Source organism: Babylonia areolata, chromosome 2, assembly GCF_041734735.1.
Source record: "Babylonia areolata isolate BAREFJ2019XMU chromosome 2, ASM4173473v1, whole genome shotgun sequence".
NCBI lineage: Eukaryota > Metazoa > Mollusca > Gastropoda > Neogastropoda > Buccinidae > Babylonia > Babylonia areolata.
In genome coordinates, this window is record NC_134877.1 from 51312427 (window position 1) to 51318426 (window position 6000).

Consider the following 6000-nt stretch of genomic DNA (forward strand, 5'->3'; position numbering starts at 1 on the left):
CAAACACACACACACACACACACACACAAGCAGGAGGACAGACAAAAGAAAGAGCGAGAGGGAACCCACAACAATCATCCAAAGGCATAACTGACCATTAAACAGCATAACAAATCATCTAGGAGAGAGAGGGTGGGGTGAGGGGAGGAAAAAAGGAGAGAGAGAGACAGACAGACAGACAGAGAGAGAGAGAGAAAGAGAGAGAGCCAAAGATGGAGAATCTGCATTTTTTCTTCAGTTATGGTTCTCATCTGGTGTGTTTTTATTCAGCATGCGAAAATAAAATCATGTAAAAGAAGTCAGGCTGTGAGGGATAGGGGGTTATCGACTGACAGGTCCAGCGAGACCGAAAAGCCCTTCCTTCAGCATCTCTGCTTGCTCCAACAGCGCGCCTAATGTATCATCATCTCCACCGTGGATGGTTATGCTCAGGGGAAAAAATGAAATGAAATCTTCCACACAAAAACTTGGGAAAGGATTTATCCCACGATATGTCTCATGCGAAGGCTTCGGTAAACTCGCAACGCATACATTTAAACTTTGATATAAAAATTATATGTCATTATTTTGGACGATTTTACACAGTTGATATAAAGTTTTCAATAAACGTAGTGACAGTTCACCCTTTGATTTTTCGCCACTGTGCACGGGTTTACACACGCACATACAGTGACAGCCACATACACATACATACACACACATATAAAACCACACACACACACACACACACACATGTCAACATGATTGTTGTAATGAAACTGATGAAACAACCAAGCAAAAGCATTTTGATTGATAAATGGGTAAATTGATGATAAACAAAGATCAAACTTATGACTGTCATTGGAACATTAAAATTGTTTGTATGTCAACAGATTTTAAGCACAAAATAAACAACCTCCAACAATAACAGGAACCAACCATTCGCCCAAAGTAAAAGAATACCTCTTCACCCCTCCTAAGATCATATTCAATCAATGATGTTTAAAACGTTTACTTACATCATCCTTGTCAATGCTGTGAAAAATAAAGCAACATAATTATATTTCAATGCGTTATTCTTTCCCACACGCTAACGCAAACGAACATGTACGTACGCAAATACAGATAGTCTGTCGGGTGGCAAATGGTAAACTTTACCCCGGCGGGGGTGGGGATGGGGGGTGGGGGTTGGGGGGTGGAGGATTATTCACAGTGATTTTCTTGTGTGTTTTTATGTCAGAAATAATAATTTACCTGTCTGCCGAGCTTAAATTACAGTATAAATGCAGGAGAAGAGTAAATATAGGCCAATTTTCCTTCTTTGGGCCCTATAAATAACGTTTGGGGGTATATGTGCTTGAAGCAGCGATAGAAGGTTGGAAGAGGCAGCCCTCACTCTCGGCTGCCTCATTCAGAGTTACAGAGAAGCTCAAGCCAGTCACTGCCCCCCAAGCAATGGCGTCTTTTTTGACTGAATATCAAAAAGGCTCCTGGTTCTGCAAAGGACTTTATGACATGTGTTCTAACTTGAAAGAAAAATGCGCCAGAAAAGAAATATATAATCACTGCCTGTTTCGCAAGACACGTGTCATGCTTTCACAAGTGGAAATGCCAATGCACATCATTCTGGGCACTGCAATCCACCATCTAACAGGAAGTGCTGAACTTGTTAGCATACATATTTTGAACCACTTTGGCCACTGCATGTCTCACAGTTGTGTCCTTAAACTTGAAACTGCAGTCTGCTACAATGGACTTCTAAGTAACAGCTTACTGCCAGAAACCATATCTCCCGATAGCGTGATTCCTCGCTCCTGCGGATACAATAGTGATTTACAGGAGTTAGGATTAAGATCTGGCATAGACATTCAATATGTGGAATGGCCAATCAAACCGTAGCAAGAAACTCTGAAAACCAGGCCCAGACACCGGTACTCAGAGACGCATATCCTTCATCAACACATCCACTCAGCCTTCAGCATTAGCCCTCAGAGCTCCAGCCATGTTTCATAAAAGATAAGGAACAGCCCATACTCAGAATAATTGACACTCATGTCCCCATTCAACTCAATACACTTGGCACAACTATGTCCAGATTCATGCAGATTCTGACCAAGCACCCAATTACAGATTGCCAGATTGGGTGTCACTCACTGGAACGAATCTGGCCATTGTGCAGCAGCAGTCGTCAGTTGACTGTGCCCAACCTTTTCTTCATCCTGTTACAACAGACAGTATAACAGTGCAACACGTTCTGCAGGTGTCACTGAACGCAACAAGACAACTGGGTCAGGAGTATGCCTTTGTCACGTTTGTCTTTGCAGTTACAACGAAAGCACTGATGGCCAATTGGCAAAATGAACAGTCTCAGAAGAATGCGGCATGTCTTGGTGCGTTTCTTTTCACTTGTTATTTTGGTACTCTGGGAAAAACTCATGAGAGGAACAGGCTTTAGAGACATCATCGTTCAGTTGGGCATCTGCACCAGGGGTTCCACTGAAGCCTTTGTGGCCGGGAAACAACGACCATGCCATCAGAGAACACCTCAGTGTTGGAAGCTCTGGGTATACTTCATCTGTGACAGTTTCTCAAAGACTCACCAAGTACAAAGGAACTCTCCGAGGATGCAAATGGGCATCTGAAAGTCCCCCAAAATGGAGGAAGAAAAACTACAAAAGTATACCATTAATATATGCGAAGTACAAGAAAGAGGTTCTTGTGGCAAGAAATGAAAGACGGCAGATGGTAGTGCGCATGAACAACTCAGTGATATTTTCTATAATTCGAAAGGAATGATTTGAGTTTGTTTTGAATGAACTCTAAACTGTCTGCTTTTTGTGTTGGCCACACCTTTCGCAACTGCCAAAGATGGTAGTTGATGGGTTTCTCAACATTGTCTGGATTCTTAAACCGCAACTGACATTATGTGACACGGGTAATTATGGACAGGTAATATGGACAGAAAAACTGACCAAACCATAAAGCGGATATTGTGAAAAATTCCCCTGATGATGTAAGTGGGGTGTATGGACGCAAAAACCATTAATGATGATGTTTTGTTTGCCAACTAAAACGTTGCAAATTGCGGAGACGCGATACTTGAAACTGTAGAGTTTAGGTCAGTAATGGAACACCTGTAACGCTCGGGTACATTTTAGCAGGTCATTCTTGATAGTAGAAGGCTGGGTGGCACAATATGAAGCTCCACAAGCATAATGTTAGACAAACAGGACACTTCACTAATAACAACATACCATTTTTGTTGATGACACACTTTCGCGACAATACAAAAACAGTGCCTTTTTTTTTTTAACCATACCCTGGTATATTCACACCGTGATTCATTTTTGGCAGACAGGTATATTTCGATGGAAAATTGATCAAACTTGGGAAATCCTAATGAAAAATCCCCATCCCCCAACCACCCCCCCGGGGCTTATGGTCACCTGAAGGTCTAAGAGAGACGCAGTCATCTTTATTCCACACACACACATTATATGCAAAACTATATATGTTTGTGTGTTTATATATATTATATCTATCTGCCTATCAATATATATCATGCCTTATATCTCTCTGCCTAGCCTGTCTGTCTCTTTCTCTCCCACACGTCTACTACCTCTGCAGTCCAGTAACTTTATTTATTGTTTCTTAATCAGAGTCCACATAAATACTATAATATACTGTATACAACCCTATACTAGTATATGCGTCTCGCGCCTGCGTGTGTGTGTTGTAATAACGATAACAGTAATTTCAATGCAGTCTTTTCAGGCCGTCTGGCCCATATGGGCAGGAGAAGTGAAATTCCACATGGTATAAGCAACACAAGGTGAGCATACACGCATCTAACATTAAGTGCTGCATCAAAGTTTCATAGATCCACAAATGTACATAGCAACCTTGAAGGCTAACTTTCCACTCAGGTTTCTACATATAAACTGAACTTTAAAAGATAATGGAAAACGGTGATAATAAAGGGGTATATATCTTTTACGAAGTGTCACATATCTAGGGCAAACAAAAAGACAATGTACAAGAACTTCAAAACCATTCGAATCACAATAATCGGATCCGACGAACAATTACCAAAACGAGGGATTCCATCAAGTGGTAGACGATTGGACTTAACCAGTGTGTGTGTGTGCGCGCGCGCGCGCGTGTGTGTGTGTGTGCGTGTGTTTGGGGTTTGTGTGTGTGTGTGTGTGTGTGTGTGTGTGTGTGTGTGTGTTTGTGTGTGTGTGTGTGTGTGTGTGTGTGTGTGTGTGTGTGTGTGTGTGTGTGTGTGTGTGTGTGTGCGTGCGTGCGTGTGTGTGCGTGTGCGTGCGTGCGTGCGTGTGTTTGCGTGAGAAAAAGCGACACACACACACACAAATCAATATACACGCGTGGTATATATATATATATATATATATATATATATATATATCAATATATATCAGTATCAACATACTATCTATCTATCTATCTGTCTATTTATCTATATCATCAAGATATTCTCACCTATTGAAAGGCGGTCCTCCCCGGCACATCTGCAAGATATGACAGATGTAGCCTGTGATCGGAATTGTGAACGAGAGAGAGAGAGAGAGAGAGAGAGAGAGAGAGAGAGAGAGAGAGAGAGAGAGAGAACAAAACTAAAAGCAGTTCATGAGATCAAAATAAACAATATGGCATGGGATACATTTTATGATCTCACATTCACGGAAACCAAAAGTGGCGGAGAGAGGGAGGGAGGAGAGATAGAGGAGAGAGGGAGGGACAGGGGAGAGAGAGGGAGAGAGAGACACACACACACATACAGACACACACACACACACACACACACAGAGGCAGACAGAAGTACCGAAGTATACAGACAGATAGACAGACAGACAAGAGATACAGACAAATACTGCAGTCACACCTGAGCTCATTAATTAGATTACCTGAGCTACAATTCCGATGATGGTGATGGAGACGACCAGACAGACCAGAACCAGAACCCACATCAGTCTCCTGTCGTTCATCGCCGGGGGCTCCTCCTGCCCACACAGGTCAATCATCATCATCATCATTGTTGTTACATACACCCCACACCACCGCACGGGACCTTATCGTCAGGACGAAATAATGCCGTCAACGTTAATCCTGTAGAAGAAACAGAAGTACAGGAGGAGGACTAGTCGTGCAACGACACCAATAACTGTAACGATATGAAGAAGAAGAAGAAGGGGAAGAAGAGGAGGAGGAGGAGGGAGGAGGAGGAGGAGGAAGAAAAACAAAAACAAGAAGAATAAGAACAGGAACTAGAAGAATACGAAAGGAAGAAAGAAAGGTGAGGAGCAGAAAGAGTGGGCGAAGGATAAGGTTGAGGACGGCAATTACAAACAATATAAAGAGATGGAGGAGGAGGAGCAGCAGCAGCAGAAGCAGCAGCAGAAGAAGAAGGAGAGGAGGAGGAAGAGAGAAGAATGCAAATATCAAGAAGAGGAAGAAGGAGCAACAGGAGCAGAAGCAGAAGCAGAAGAAGAAGATGATGATGATGATGACGACGAGGGAGAAGAATAAGAAGAGGTAGAGGAGAAAACAGAGAAGCAGAGAAAGCAGAAGGAGAAAGAGAGAGAAGACAAAGTACCTCTTCAGAATTGGTTGTTTCCGAAACTGTCTGTTCTGTTGTCGGACCCTCTTCCTCCCCCTCTGTCGTCTGCCCCCCTTTCTCCTTGTTTTCCCCTTCTTCCTTCCCTGGTTTCTCTGGGACTTGCTCTTCTTTTTCTGGTTTCTCTGTGATCTCTTCTGTTGGTTTCTCTTCTTCTGCTGGTTTCTCTGGGGTTTTTCCTTCTTCTTTTTCCGGGGTCGTCACCGCTTCCGGTTGCAGCTTGGCGTTTATCGCGACTTCAAACTGTGCAGCAACGGGCACCACGGGTGTGGGTCCTTCTCCTCCTCCAGTGATGTGCTCGGCAGCAGTTCCCTTGATGCTCTCTTTATAGTTATCTAAAGATATCCAAGGAACTTGTGTGTTCGAAAAAAAAAACCCAAAAA

The 6000-nt window shown here is 43.0% G+C and overlaps 1 long non-coding RNA gene across 1 annotated transcript; it reads right to left on the reverse strand.

Moving 5' to 3' along the window:
- Positions 1 to 4481: 4481 nt before the first annotated feature.
- LOC143279492 (uncharacterized) lies at positions 4482 to 5640 on the reverse strand. Its single transcript, XR_013054892.1, has 3 exons — positions 5597 to 5640; positions 4908 to 5003; positions 4482 to 4511 (listed from the first exon to the last, which is right to left on the reverse strand). It is a non-coding gene; the product is annotated as an uncharacterized LOC143279492 (long non-coding RNA).
- Between the last annotated feature and the right edge of the window lie 360 nt (positions 5641 to 6000).